The 14,362-nt window shown below is 43.3% G+C and overlaps 1 long non-coding RNA gene across 1 annotated transcript; it reads left to right on the top strand.

The window, feature by feature from the left end:
• The first annotated feature begins 9,884 nt into the window (after window positions 1-9,884).
• LOC125538282 (uncharacterized) lies at window positions 9,885-13,570 on the top strand. Its single transcript, XR_015616805.1, has 2 exons — window positions 9,885-10,332; window positions 10,455-13,570. It is a non-coding gene; the product is annotated as an uncharacterized LOC125538282 (long non-coding RNA).
• Window positions 13,571-14,362: the final 792 nt, after the last annotated feature.

Here is a 14,362-nt window from a genome sequence, read left to right on the forward strand (position 1 = left end):
GCTGGGTCAGAACGGAGAAACAACGTCGTCGTCGTGTTCATGGGGAGCCAACCGGCTGGGTTGGAACGGAATGCATCGTCGTGTTCATCGGGAGGGCTTGGACGGAACAGCCGATAAAAACATGGCCTGGCATACCGCAGAACGGAGGAAACGGCCTTGTGTTCGACCGGCCACGGTCGAAACGGGATCCTGTTCATCGGGAGGGGTCTGGCGTACCGCAAAATGGAGGAAATGGACCTCCTACGATCGAAACAGGGGTCCTGTTGATCGGGAGGGGTGTGGCATACCGCAAAACGGAGGAAACGGACTTGTGTTGGAGTGCTACGGTTGAAATGCGGGTCCTGTTCATTGGGAGGGGTGTGGCGTACCGCAAAACGGGACTCCACGGGATATTGTTCATCTCCACCGTCGACCCCTCCAGCATCCACAGGCTACTGTTCATCCACCGTCGACCTCCTCCAGCCTCCACCTACGACTATTCATCCACGGGCTCCTGTTCATCTAGCCTCCACCGCGCGCTACTCCACCGGCTAGTGTTCAACCAGCCCTCTCCACGGGCTCCTATTCGACCACCCCTCCATGGGCTATTGTTCATCCAGCCCTCCACCGTCTACTGTTCATCCTACCCTCCACGGGGTGGTCCTGTTCATCCAGCCCTCCATTGGGTCCTGTTCATCCAGCCCCAACCGGCTCGATAGATCGGGTTCCCGTTCATCCACAGGCAACACCACGGGGTCCTGTTCATCCACCCCCACCGGGAACTGTTCATCCAAACCACCCAGCAACGCTCACTGTTCATCCAGAGGCAGCATTGATCGACTTCAGTTAGCAGCAGTAGCAAAGGAATTGCTCGATCGAGTTCAGTTAACAGCCATCGATCGATCACTCGGGTTCAGTAACGCGTAGCCTGCAGTGCAATCACTCGGGTTCAGTTAGAGCCCAACGCCTCGCTCGGGTTCAGTTATAGCCCAACGCCTCGCACCCACGCGTGTGCGTGTACGAGAGAAACGCGCATCGCTCGGCCCCAACCACCCACCGTAACCGGGAACACCCTCGCCCTCGCTTCTACCATGGTTTTTTCCGTCATGGACGGCACAAAGAATGTCATGCAGCTGCGTCTCCGGCCCGCCCAGGACGAAAAGCCCATCTTCTGTTATGATTTTTTCAAAGAAGTAGGACCCCACCACATCTATGATGATAGCGTGTTTTGTCACAATTATTGTCATAGAAGTGTCATAAGTATGACAAATTTTTTTTCGTTCGGCCCAAAATGTCACGGATGTGTCTTTTTCTGTAGTGGGTCTCCATCGACGGCGCCGTCGCCAGCCACTTCATCCATGGTGTCTCTCCCCCATGTCGTTGCTTCCTCGGCGGCCACTTCGTGCTGCTGCTCTGCTCTGCTATTGCTGTCGATCGCGCTGCTCCTCCGCTCTTGCTCTCGTTCATGCTGCTGCTCTGCTCTTGCTCTCGCTCGCGCTACTGCTGCTGCCGCACGACCTCCGGCAGATACAAGAGTTGCTGCTTTAGCACTCACTCGTGGTTCTGCTACACGACTTGCTCTCTGCTAGTGCGTTCCCTGCTCAAGCGTCTGCTGATTTAGATCACTGCTTCTCTGCTACTAGTGCTCGAACGCCCTAAACATCAATTGCAATGGTCTTCTACTAGTTCAATCAGTTTCAACATTAAAATTCAGTTTCGACTGCCAAGTTCAGTTTCTTCAGTTAAGTTCGGAGTAAACAGTATTTACAGCATCTGTCGGAGCGGCCATGGCGCGGCTGATGCATTTTACATCTAGCACTTTTTGGTGATGTATTTTACATCATCTATTGCAGAAGATATTAGACTCCCACTTCAGATTAACGTTGTCTGTCTTGTCCTGCTTCAACCTCGACGCTGTACAGCTCATCGGAGCTACTCCAACGACAGAACTGTCCATCACAACGGAGCAGTACCCTTGGCGCCATTTCCAGAGGCCTCAAATCTTCTTCCCCGCCTCCGACAGTCACACCAGCATCACCACCCTCCACGTCCAACCCAATGATGCCGAGGTCGACAAGGCTATGCCAGAGAGGTTGTACACTCGTTGCATCACTTTGTTACTGTGCATTCATGTTGATCCCTCAGGGATCCTTTGCTATGGAACTACTATGGTACTACTATTCGTGCATTTGGTTAGGAGTGGAGCAAAGCAAAATTGGAGGATTTTTTTTGTTTGGTGTCTCTTTCAAAGAAAAATGGTAGGAATTTTAATATCCAGTTGGACGTCCTTTTCAAATTAATATGCATGAAGAACATGACTAATTGCATTACTAGCATAATAAGATTCTTATTTTTTTCATTTTCATGCGGTTTGACTTTAATTTGACCATGTTTCTCCATTCATGTGTTCTTCCAATTCATGTGAACCAAACACCGAGGTTCACGGAAATCATATGTTTCTAAATGCTCTGTTTTGCACGTGCATTCCTATCCTATTCCAGTGTTTTTCCTATCCCTGCATTTATAGAATCCTCCAATTCCAAGGAGCACTGACAGATTTACTTCATTTTTAGATAGGCGTCAAAGAAAACTCTGTGTGTTATGTCCTGCTCCTGCCGTGCCGTCATCCACCCCACCTGAGGTGCACCCTCGACAGAAGTGTTTACTACAGCAGAGATTCCCCCTGCAAACTTTCTTTCGCCGCCTCAGATCATCTTCCTCGTTGCCGGCAGGCACGCCAACTGCATTACCATCATCGACTGAGTAGATGAACCTGAGAACTACACAGTTTTGTAAGAGAGGTCGCAGTCTTTCGTGTTTTCTTACGTTATACATTGGTTATTATTACCTGCTACTTTGTCGTTCAAACTAGAGTTTTAAAATGCCCGTGGGTCTCATTTCGAGGCAGCAACGAATAGTATATATCTGTCTACTATCTTGTTCGTCTGGGTCTTCTATGTGGTTCATGTTGGGTGGGCAACAAACAGTAGATGATCCATTGTCTATCTTTTTAAACTCAAGCTATAATCTACCTACTATCACTAGTTTTGGATCTATCCACTCGTTTGCTACCATCAGTCTTGATTTCTGCATGCACCCCTTAGGCCTTACAAAATCTAACTATTTTTTATTATGCATTTCAGTTATTGTACACAATCGTACAGAACATGTAGAGAAAAAGAGAAGACCGTTGCGTGGGAATACAATGTCATGCAGACGCCGCTCCATGGTGGGCGAAGTGCCCCCCTCCCGTCATTCTAGATTGTATTCCAGATGAAGATAACTGTTCAGATTGGGATTCAGAAGGAGCCGACCACTCCTATGTACCACCTGAGGTGTTTGCTCTAACCTGGCATGTTGATGTTGGTCATATCATGCATATGGCGCCTCGCATTGCTTACATTATTCATTTTATATGTCATCAGCTTAGTTTAGATTTGCATTGTGTGAATGCCACCTGTTTGGTTTCTATATCATACTTCCGCCGTTCCTAAATATTTGTCTTTTTAGAGATTTCAACAAGTGACTACATACGGAGCAAAATGAGTGAATCTACACTCTAAAATATGTCTATATACGTCCGTATGTAGTAGTCCATTTGAAATCTCTAAAAAGACAAATATTTAGGAATGGAGGGAGTATATGGGAATTATGCAATGCCTTGTTTTTCAGCCAGTTATCATATATGTGAATTATGCACCGCCATGTAGGCAGGCATCATATATGTGAATTATCTCATGCCATCTTTTTTTCATTACGTATTCCATTTGTCAACAATCCGTGTATATTAAACTACTCTTCATGTGTATCAGCCATTTGAGCCGGTTATGGAAAAAAATCAGGAGTGGAAACAAGGTCTTCAGAGCAGGCAATGGTACCTGTTGAAGCATATATCTTGATGGTTACAGGGAGCTCCTCAAAGGAGGATTCAGAGACAGATGACCAGTCCTATATCCCATGTGAGGTGTATGCTCTAAGTTGCAATGTTTATATTTCTCATATCATGCACATGGTGTCTTGCATTGCTTAGTTTAGACATCATATGCACAATATTGAATTCCATCTGCTTAGTTTAGAGATCATACATGCGAGTGCCAGCTGCTTAGTATATGAATCAATTATATCAATTATATCATGCCATCCTGTATACTTAGACAACATTTATGTGAATTATTTCATCCTAACCTATTTTAGAAAGACATCATATAGTTTTGTCATGTCGTCATGTTTAGATACTCATCATATGTTTAATTATGCCATTATATCCTATTAAGTTATCCATCATATATCTGAAACTGTGTCATGCTATCCTGTTTAGTTAGGAATCATATATGTGAAATTGTGTCATGCTGTCCTGTTTGCTTAGACAACATATATGTGAATAACCACATCTGTCTATCATATAATGTCTGTATGTTCAATTTCTTTTCTTGTTTATCAGCCATTTGAATTGGAGGGGGTGATGGCAGTACCTAAGGGAGAAAAAACCCGTTCTTCACAAAAGACAGTGCTACCCGTTGATGCAGATAGAACCATGGTTGTACTGGCCCACAAACTTGCCCCACCACACATAATCGAGACTCTTCCAGATTACATGCTTAGACCGTTGGGCAGAGAACCAACTACAACCCATCTAACCCCAACCCAAGCGGATAGTAACCCACTTGTAGTTGACAAAGCACCATGTCCACCACAGAGTACCCCCACACGAGCAGTTTGTAAAGCAACTACAGTGCCCAAAGCATGAAGACCACCACAGCGAACCCAAACTCCATGTTTAAAGCATAAGAGCAACTATTCTTAGGTCAGATTCCGTAGCTATGGTCCATACACCTTTGCTATTGCATCGTTGTATTTACTCATACCAACTACTTTCGAATATGAAGGATCCAATTGAAACTCCAATGGCGCAACAGGTATGTTTTAAACCTATTTCTTTAACTGGATTGTTGTTCTAACTTATTGCTCTATGTTGATTTCAGTTTCAGTTGTATAAACAGTTATGTTCTCATGTGATGCACATTACAAGTGTTACCAAAGCTGTGTAGTTTCTCACACTTATATTCTGTCTATGCTGTTGTGTCTTCAAAATATATGAGTTGAACGGTGTCTCTATCTTGATTTGACAACATAAACTAGAATGATATGGACAATACAGTGACCATAGTACATATATATGTTTGTTTCATGTTGTTATCCTGTCCACCTTACTACTGAACCAGTTTACCAAAATGAGTTTGGTATACTACATGCTAAACAAGTGATGTGTCTGCTTGTTTCTCTTGTAGTATGCGAACAGAATATTGGAGAAGAGCACCGCACAATGCAATGGTAGAGAAAGTAATGCAGATAAGGTTCAAGATAGTGAGACAACCCTGTTGTTCTCCAAGAAAGGTGATAAAAACGATCTTGTAGACAGTGAGAAAACCCCACAGTCCTGCCTTGATGTAGTGTTCGAGTTACTGGCCAATACTGCTGGCACAAGATCTTCGACGCCTAAACAATACGAGGCTAGGAGAGGATTGAGATGCGAAGTTAATGGACGACGCCTAAACATTTTGGGAATATCTGGTTTTCATAAGATGACTTAACACCTAGAAAGGAGGGAGTACTACTCCTCAGTCAAGGTTTGATGGAATAGTCCTCACCTCTTCTCTTCTTGTACGTACTCCATTAACTTCATGTGGCTTCGCACTCGCAGGATATTCCTATTCTATGAACCTGTGTGCGCGTATGTTTGTTAGAGAGAGCGACACATCGACCTACTCCTACAGAGAGATGGTGTGTACTGTATGATTTAGCCACGAGAGTTGGTGCATCCTCTCGTTTCTGGGCATCCGGTCGGGACAACTGCCACACCCGCTCCTGGCCAACCTAGGCCACCCAAAGCCCCTCCATCGCCCGTGCACACTTCCTACCCGAAACAAGCAGCGCCGCTCCAAAGAATCAGTGCCACATTCATGCCCGGGAAGAGCGGACACGACCTCTCACTGGCGCCTGTGTTGAAGGGAGAAGCGGATTCAAGAGTGATGGTTGCTTCATCCGTCCAACTTACTACTGGGTCTATGTGATTTGACGGCTCATTGGTCATTATTACTGAGGTGGTACGACTGCTGTATGTCCCACGCTTCGGCGAAAGGAGGTACTACTCGCTCCATCCGGTGAAAAGTGTACATCTAGAAATTTTAGGATAAATTACGGAGTGGAGTAAAAATGCATTGGGAAGATGCAAGATACCATCTCTCTCCTCTTTAATTATCCAAACCCCAATGAGTAAAGTGCATGTAGAAATTAAGAAGACTATGTATAAAATGTTATTGGTCTTGATTACCGTGTGATGAGACAAAATACTTTAAAGTGCATTAGGAAGATAGAAGTACACTCTTTTGTGGACAAATTTAAACCTAAACGTACACTCTTCACCGGACGGAGGGAGTATATTACAATTTTCTCCATTCTTATAGTGGAGGAGTGCGAAAGGAGTGAAAACACGCAGGCTTAGTGATTACATGGCCCACCTCACACTATCACCATATTTTCTAGACACCGTGTGACACCTAACTCTTTACATATTAGTATAGTACGCACTGTAATTTCTCAGCTAGATAAATTTGCACAATGATATGAAGCTTCCAGCTTATGTTTCATGTATCTTGCGTCGAAGGTTGCCCCGTTGCAACATTTCATCAAATACAAAGGAGACTAACATGCATGCTATTGCATCTCAATGATTGATAGATCATAGCCAATATGTACTCCCTCCGTTCCAAAATGAGTGTCTCAACTTTATGCAAACTTTAGTACAAAGCTGTACTACTACTAAAGTTGACACTTATTTTGGAACAAAGAAAGCTAAAGAAAAAACGATCCATGTAGTCCCTAGCCCTTGAACTATAAACCCTAACCAGGCTTTAATTTGCTGGCAACATTGAAGCTTCTGAAGAAATGAAGTTTGCAACCCTTTGACCACCGGATCATTTTGTGCAGTTTCACCAAAATTGAGATGAGCATCCCTATGGTAAAGAAATTGAAGAAGCATGATTAAAATAAGATTACTAGGACTAGTTGATGAGATATAAACTCATAAAAAATTACAATAGAAGCCAGTAGATGTATGTGCGGGGCAAAGAAGTAGAGAAAAATCCACATGGAGCGACGTGGGCAGCTGGGGTAGTGGTGCAAGACGGCTATAAGGAAGTTGTACCTGAGGGATGTCGGGACGTAGCTCAACCTAGAGGAGGGCGGCGGGAGGTGGCAACTGCCAACGTCGCGGAAGTGAGCAAGGGACAAACGCAACCTCACCGGCTTTGTGAGAGAGAGAATGGCGGGGACCCCTGATCGGGACGTGCCGACAGTGGGTTTTCGCCGCCGGTGACGGCGACCGCATCTACACAAAGGATCCACCCCTTCCCCCATCGGACGTGATCCGCCCGAATGTTAGAGATGTGGCCACAGTCATTTCGTGCGAGAGAGTGTGAAGAGAGCAACCCCATCAAGCAACCGTGTAGGCTCGTCCTGGCTATGTATATAGTGGAGCAGTTTCCTTTTCTCTCCATATGAACCTATTTATATTGCGTGCGTGCCACTGAAGAAAAAAACTTTATTTATAAACGATGCGGCACCGTTCATGCGTGCTTCCCGACCCTCCATTATTTATAAGTGAGTAACTACTACTAGATGCGTCAAATTATCACGTGTGCTACATCATCTTATAGAAATGAGCTCCACCGTGTCATGTGTGTGGTTGGGGAAGACGCAAAATACGCAAAGAGTGCTATTAGTACTACGTGGGTGGGTGCGTGCACCTCTTCTCTTCGAGCATGGTTATTAAAAGTATAGCCCACTACTTTACCACACGGTTATTATATATGGGCAAAGAGTATAGGCAGTAATAATGACTAATAAGCCGTCAAATCATGAAGCCCACCTTTCTCTATGTTTGACCGAGGAAGCAGCCATCATTTCACTCCTCGTTGAATATCCATCTGTTGCTACCTCCGCAAATAAATAAAAATCCTCTTCTACCTCCGTAGCATGGTTAATAATATAGCCATGTCAATCACGACAAAGAAATATCATTCACTGATACAATAGGGCTAGATCTAAGGCTGGTGATTTTTCTTACTTTGTCTCTTTCTCTTTTTGTCTCATTTACTCATTTTACATAGGAGCACGTGCAGAGGATGGCTATTCCTTTCGATGGGACTTCATGGGGTTTAAGACTAAGCAGATGTGAATTATGCCCGCTGCCCACCACTCTAAATCGTGCCATCTATGATAGGGAGTACTCCCATTGCAACAAAACATACATCTTGTTGCTTTCTTCCTCATACAATACGTACCACTGGTATGTACTACTAGTACTACTACTACTCGTTCTCCTATAAACCTTGCGCTTGGCATCTCCAAAAAATTAACCTTGCGCTTGGCTCTTCGCCTCTTCGGGAAGTGGAGCAATAATGGTATTGCAATATATATTGTTCTGGCTATCTGAGACCGAATAAATTGCTGCATGTCCACCACGTGGGCGAGGGTCGAGGGGCGAGGGAGAGTGCGTACTATTACGCCTGTTTCAATACGGACTACATACGGAGCAAAATGAGTGAATCTATGATGACCCACAAGTATAGGGGATCTTTCGTAGTCCTTTCGATAAGTAAGAGTGTCGAACCCAACGAGGAGCAGAAGGAAATGATAAGCGGTTTCTAGCAAGGTATTCTGTGCAAGTACTGAAATAAGTGGTAACAGATAGTTTTGTGATAGGATAATTTGTAACGAGCAACAAGTAACAAAAGTAAATAAAGTGCAGCAAGGTGGCCCAATCCTTTTGTAGCAAAGGACAAGCCTGGACAAACTCTTATATGATGTAAAGCGCTCCCGAGGACACATGGGAATATCGTCAAGTTAGTTTTCATCACGCTCATATGATTTGCGTTCGGTACTTTGATAATTTGGTATGTGGGTGGACCGGTGCTTGGGTGCTGCAATTACTTGGACAATCATCCCACTTATGATTAACCTCTATTGCAAGTATCCGCAAATACAACAAAAGTATTAAGGTAGACCTAACCATAGCATGAAACATATGGATCCAAATCAGCCCCTTACGAAGCAACGCATAAACTAGGGTTTAAGCTTCTGTCACTCTAGCAACCCATCATCTACTTATTACTTCCCAATGCCTTCCTCTAGGCCCAAACAATGGTGAAGTGTCATGTAGTCGACGTTCACATAACATCACTAGAGGAGAGACAACATACATCTCATCAAAATATCAAACGAATACCAAATTCACATGACTACTAATAGGAAGACTTCTCCCATGTCCTCAGGAACAAAAGTAACTACTCACAAAGCATAAACATGTTCATAATCAGAGTGGTATTAATATGCACATAGGATCTGAACATATGATCTTCCACCAATTAAACCAACTAGCATCAACTACAAGGAGTAATTAACACTACTAGCAACCTACTAGCACCAATCCCGGACTTGGAGACAAGATTTGGATACAATAGATGAACTAGGGTTTTGAGATGAGATGGTGTTGATGAAGATGTTGATGGTGATTGCCCTCTCCCGATGAGAGGAGCGTTGCACTACACCACAACCCTTGATTGGGGGCAATTAACTGCCGGGAGAAATATCATCATAAAGGCAAATCATCTGCCAGGGATTATTCTACTGCCGGCAGAAGTATCCAATAACAAATAAACTGCCGGTAGAACTCAAACAATAAGGGCATTCAAACTGCCGGCACAGATACCCATTTTCAAGGACACAATATCTGCCGGCACACCTAAACAATGGCATATTATCTTTTTTTTTGAGCATCAGCAATGGCATATTATCTGCCGGGGACTACTTGTGAGGCCAAACCAATATAATACGTATTGGCGCAGGATTAGCATGGGAGAGCGCGCGAGATGCGAAAATTTTCGCTCCAAATAAGCAAAATCCCCAAACTCCAACTCAGACTAAAATCCCCAAATCGACCACCCTGACCTAGCCTCCTCCCCGAGCACATGCCGCCGCCGCCCCCCACCCTGCGCGGCTGCCGACCGCCCTCCGCCACACTCCAGTGCCAGCTTCCTCCCCGACCACGCGCCGACCACCGTCCGCCACACCTAGTGCCACTCCTCCCGGACCATGCCGCCGAGCACCCTCCGCCGCCCCGACCACCATTCGCCGGACCTCCAGCAACGCCCAAGCAGCCAAACCTCCTACACGCATCCTCCGCCAGGCTCCTCTAGGCTCGAGTTGCTCAAGTGTTTCAGCGGAAGGATCTGTTCGAGTGAGGTTGTCCACAAGGATGACGTCTAACTTCCACCAGATCTGGCATGAAACGAGGTAATCCAGTTAGGTTTAGTTTTGATTTGGCTGTCTTACCTCCCCGTACAGCAGTCTTGGCCTCTTTCCCATCCGCCCTCGCTGTAGCACATGGCTGCCAACATTGTATTCTCGGCTTGTAGGATACCCAAGCGACTCGCAGATGCGAAGGAAAATTGAGCAAGGTTCCGCCTCCCATGGTTGAGCAGTCGTAAGGGTTATGTTGTCTCTCCATGTTGCTGGTCATATGAGCCCAACTAATATTTGCTTCCTGTGATCTACGGAAGGATAAAATTGATGTTTCCTACCTGCCATACTCATCTATTTCTGTTTTCAGTTGACATGCCTACTGTACGAATTACAGTCTTTGGTACATTCACTTATCCCTTCGAATTTGACAAGCATGGAAGAATCTGAATATCACTTATCCCTCTCCCGTTATTATTTAGCATATGTTAACTGACTGCTGTGTTTATGCTTATATCCTTCGGTTATTGTTTATAACAAACCAAATTAAGGATTTTGTGTTCATCTCTGAAACTTCATAGTGATGGTTGGTATTTAATCTTTCAAGGAAATGCAGCAAACTGTTGTACTAGGAAGATTATCCTGACATGGGAGTTTTTTTAGGAATAGGAGAGTTGCACACATATGAAGTATAGAAATTTATTCTTAATGTGCTAGGCTTAATGCAACTAGATAAATAATGTTCAACAAGGCATATTGATGTGTTAAATTGTTTTCAGTTTCAGTGTCAATACAAGAAAGGTAACCTTGTGTTAGATCTTCAATCCAAGGGAGAAATTGGAGCATCGGGACATTTAAACCGAACCTAAATTAAGGTAATAACATATGTAAAGTATGTTATTTTCTGTTGTTCTCAAGCCCCAATGTTTTGGTTCATTTTAGAAAAACAGGGGCCACTCTTAGGTTCCATTTTGATTTGAACTGAAACTGCGTACGTAGTTAACACCATTGAGACAGACTGAGTAGCTAACCACTTATAAGCTTTTCCAAAAAAGAATGATGAAATAAAAGGGGACACCATCGAGACAGACTGAGTAGCTAACTCGAAGTCTTGTGCATGGAAGGAAATTGGGATATTTGCTAATTCTGTACTAGTCAAAACGTATGTGTAGATATTCTGATCATTCTGGTTCATGTCCTACTTAATTAAGGTCTTCTTTTATAGGCCTTGCGCAGATGATATCTCTACTCTTATAAAAAACCGAGTTGGTGATGATGGTGTGCCTGCCATCCCGCAATATAGACCATCCGATCTATATCTGACGGATAGAAAGCAAACTATGACAATTTTGCAAAAAGATACCCGCACCCCTCTCCAAATTTGCAGATAAGGACTTCCCTCGTTCATCTTTGTCTCCCACGAGATAAACAGCTCGTATAAATGCATCTTGATGTTCCATGCAACGCATGGGCCTCTTGCTAGTGATTATTTAACAACTTAATTTCATGGCGTTGGATCTCACGTGAATAAACTATATGTCGAAGTGTTTGCTGTTCTTTGCTTAACTAGATATCAAAGTATAAACAACAAGCTCGTATACAATATGTCAAATTATAATCAAATAACAAGCTCAATAATGATAAGAGCTTTACAAGTAACAAGCTCCATTACAAAGATGTCAAAGTTTTAATATAAATTGTACCAACTTATAATGGTGGATTCTAATTATAGTGAACTAGATAAGCGGCCTTCGGTGAATTTTGAGCTCTTGTCTGTTGTCTTCAACTGACAGTGTGTAGCAGCCAACAATGTGAATTTATGATGGTTATTTAGTTTATTTTATTGTACGTTCTGCAGAGCTTTCCTCATTAATTCAATTTTTCACAAAATTGGGAAGGCTATTGTATTGCTGCGTAAACTGGAGCAAGGCCGTACCATTTCCATCTGACAAAACATCCTGAATGTCTTGTCTAGTTCTTACACTCTAACAAGGCCATACATAACGGTGTTGTAAGATGAAAGTATGGACATTATTTAGCTTTTAAACTTACAGTATACTGCTCTTACAATGTTGTAAGATTGAACGTCGAAGATACTACACTTCGGTACAGATCTATATCATTATTTGAGAAGTAAACTTTTAATCTGCAGTAGAGTTGTATCTACTAAACATTTTAATTTCTTGATTAATTTTCTGTATCTATCACTTCAATGGTTACAGGTTGATCTTTACTTGCAATCTAATTTGCATATTGGTGTGTGTTCTTCAGGAATCATGATACTACTTTATGATCTGATTGGTGAAAGAGGTATTTTGTACGGTTCTCTTGTGTCCGACATGTCTTTTTCTCTCTATATAAAGTAGCATTGAAAATGTCCTTGTATTTCCTTTGACATCTCAGAAGCTCATACCTGAATATCATGATATATGCCTGTAAGAAAGCTATGTATGTTCTTTTGAGTTAAACCTAACACCAAACATTTTAGTTTCTATACTTGTCAGTTAATGCTGGAAAAACGTTTGAATTTTATTTGCTGTACTAGTTGCCTTTGTGTGCTCATACAAAAATACTAGATCCTACGATGTCAAAAATTGATACAGGTTGTGGATCACACTTCCTTTTTCTCGAACATTGTTCCTATTTTGTCTTATGTGCAGTTTTTTCAAACAGATTTCGATGAGTCTTCACTTTCAGAAAACTGAACTTAATATCAGAGGCAATCTCACCATGCCATTATGGGTTTAATTATTTGTCCAGACCTGAAACTGTTGTCATGCTTTCCAGGAAGGGCAACTAGATGTGCTTAATTCATGTGCCCAGGCTTGAAACTGCGGACATTTTTTAGCTTCTTATTAAATCGAATATTCACTTGATGCCTTGATGGGAAATTTGTCGAGAAATTTTCTTGATGATGTAGCCGTTTTCTTCTAAAAGTTGGGGTGGTGAACTTTTGTAGATTCAGAGTATCGTAATAAATGTAATGGATATAATGTTTTCTAATACTACCTGACTTGACATTTGGACTTTTCCTGTCTAGGTTGAAAATGTTCCTATAAGATTCGTCAAGATACCTTGCCTTAACCATATGCCCTGAGCTCACACAGAAGTTACAGGCTTTACTCTTTGTGTTTGTTTCATCTTGTACTGCTCAAGTTTCTAGAAACTACAGATGCTAAATTATGAGGGAAGTCTTCATGTGTAATCAATGAATTGCTTACATTGTAAAATATTTGATGATCAGACTTTATAATATATATGCGATGTGCATCTGCATAATCTTTTTGCTTTATTTGAATGGATGTGTCATCTTTGGAATCGGGGTGTGTATGTAAATGTGAAATAAATGTAACACCAGAGTGTAATAGCCTTATTAATTGGGATACTTGGCACCACTGGCCCATCATCTGCCAGGAAACCTATTGATTGCTGGCAAAAAATATCTGCTAGGAGAAGTTTGAACATGATGGCATAAAAACTGCCGGCACATCCCTATCTGCCGGGAACTACAATCCCTGGCAGCCGTTCTCGTGGCAGTTCCATCTGCCGGGAGAAAAACATTCCCGGCAGTCAGACTGCCCTTGTAAGTGCCTTATCCTGGCAGTTTTCCTGTCCTTACAACCGTGTTGTGGTGTAGTGTTGGTGATGACGATGGCGATGATTTGCCCCTCCGGGAGGGAAGTTTCCCCGGCAGAACAGCCCCACCAGAACCCTAGATTGGTTCCGCCAAGGTTCCACCTCTCGGCGGCGGAGTTTCGTCTGAGAAGATGGCTTATGATTTTTTTCCATCGAAAGAGTCCATATAGCAGAAGATGGTCACCGGATGGCCACCAAGGGGCCCACGAGGTAGGTGGCGCGCCCAGGGGGGTAGGGCGTGCCCCCACCCTCGTGGGAAGGGTGTGGCCCCCCTGGTGAAGTTCTTGCGCTCAATGTTTTTTATATATTTGGAAAACATCATCCGTGAAGTTTCAGGACTTTTGGAGCTGTGCAGAATAGGTCTCTAATGTTTGCTCCTTTTCTAGCCAGAATCCCAACTGCCGGCATTCTCCCTCTTTATGTAAACCTTGTAAAATAAGAAAGAATA

This window comes from Triticum urartu, chromosome 2A (genome assembly GCF_056163025.1).
Source record: "Triticum urartu cultivar PI428250 chromosome 2A, HENAU_Tu73, whole genome shotgun sequence".
Classification (NCBI taxonomy): Eukaryota; Viridiplantae; Streptophyta; class Magnoliopsida; order Poales; family Poaceae; genus Triticum; species Triticum urartu.